The sequence below is a fragment of the Palaemon carinicauda genome, chromosome 13 (assembly GCF_036898095.1).
Source record: "Palaemon carinicauda isolate YSFRI2023 chromosome 13, ASM3689809v2, whole genome shotgun sequence".
In the NCBI taxonomy this organism is placed as follows: domain Eukaryota; kingdom Metazoa; phylum Arthropoda; class Malacostraca; order Decapoda; family Palaemonidae; genus Palaemon; species Palaemon carinicauda.
This window is the reverse complement of record NC_090737.1, coordinates 76,230,712-76,232,439: the sequence shown is the minus strand read 5'-3', so window position 1 is coordinate 76,232,439 and position 1,728 is coordinate 76,230,712.

Below are 1,728 nucleotides of genomic sequence, written 5' to 3'. Positions count from 1 at the left end.
AAATAAATAAGTATGGGGTTTTCCATTTCTCATATATAAGAGGCGCAAGTATGCAAAAGAATATACATTTTAGTGATGATAACGAGATTTCTGAAATAGTGAGGTATTTTATTGTTTCCTACGTTCACTTTCTGTTGATTTTCATCATAAAGGTAACAGTTCTTCTAAGTGCAGGTATTCAACACATAATAGCCCACTTTTTTTACTTGAACCTTTTCATAAATTTTGCAAAATTATTTCCCAATTATGCTCTTCCATCCTCCGCATCTCAGAGCACCTGACCGTAATTATCGAATTGTTTGAGCATTGCTACTTATTATTTTTCAGCCTTTATGAAAGTCCAGTATTCCGATTTTCCATCTAGATATACTTGTACTCTTTGCTGCATTTTGCATAGCGTTTGGAACGGTCCCCTATTTTTCAGCTGGGCTCAGACAACCGGGATACTAATGTCTGTAGAAGTCCGGATTTCTCTCTTGCATCTCTAATTGTTTGAAACTTCCTTCAGTATTCCATCAATATAGCGTACTTTTGTATCTGGGAGAGGGAGAGAGAGAGAGAGAGAGAGAGAGAGAGAGAGAGAGAGAGACACCCGCATGTAGGAAATGAAATTGTAGATCACGGAATTACAAGTGTGAAAACGGTAAGGGTACTGTTACATTTTTCTAGAGTCTAAGGTTGAATTATGGCGACTAATTTATAGTTTCTGTTGTAGCAGCCATATTTTTTTGTTCATTACAGTAAGCTTGGTTATAAGATTCTAGATAAATGGTCATGAAACTACACACATGGTCATATGAAATGTGTCAGGTGTGTGTTACTGCTTTTATGATTATATGCACGACCGCGTGTACTGTAATGTCGGTCGAGCAATATTATTTGCTTTTCATTTATAGCTATTTTTTTTTTTTTTTGAGGGGGGTACCGGTTAAATTGTCCAAAAATAAAACTATTATTTGGGTAGTGGTAGCCTAATGAGAACGTTCCTTGGTCATATACTGGCATTTTGCATCAGTCAACAGTCCTGGCGATTTTTTTTTACCTACTATGCCTTCAGAAGTCATTACCTGTTCCTCCCTGCTCTTCGATTATGTAGAGAGGAGCTTTTGCTCTGATCATGTGTATAATTTTTCGATATCTGTGACATTGTGCAACAAGAGCAATACCATTTTCCACATCTCCGCCGATTTTGGGGCTACATTTAATCCTAATAAGCTTCAAATTAGTCATATATTAAGAAAACGCCTTTGAATGACAATGAATAGGACTGCAAGTGTGTAGAGTAGAGGTAAGGAGAAGGTTCTGAAGGAGTCAGGTGGTAGGAGGAAGAGGGGGCGAAGGCCAGTGGTTGTGCTTTTCTCTTGTGTCTCTCCATTAAGTCACTTCTTCCTTTACAGTCGTCGCTTTAGATAAGTTGCTTCTATTCAGTACCTTAAGAGACGGCAACTGAGATATAACGAGCAACGCTTGCAGTACAAACCGTTGTATTGATGACGCTCTTCCTCGTGCCCCTCATCCTCCTTATACCCCATTTGGAGCTCCTTCGGGAAACAATAACTCGGTTATCGACTTCTCTCATGGGCATTTCACCCTATTTCTATGCTCTTATCCTCCTGTTTTGTGAAATGAAGTCTCTCTCTCTCTCTCTCTCTCTCTCTCTCTCTCTCTCCCTCTCTCATATATCCTTCCCTGTAAGGAGGTATTATACTTCCAAGTGCTCCCTGCCTT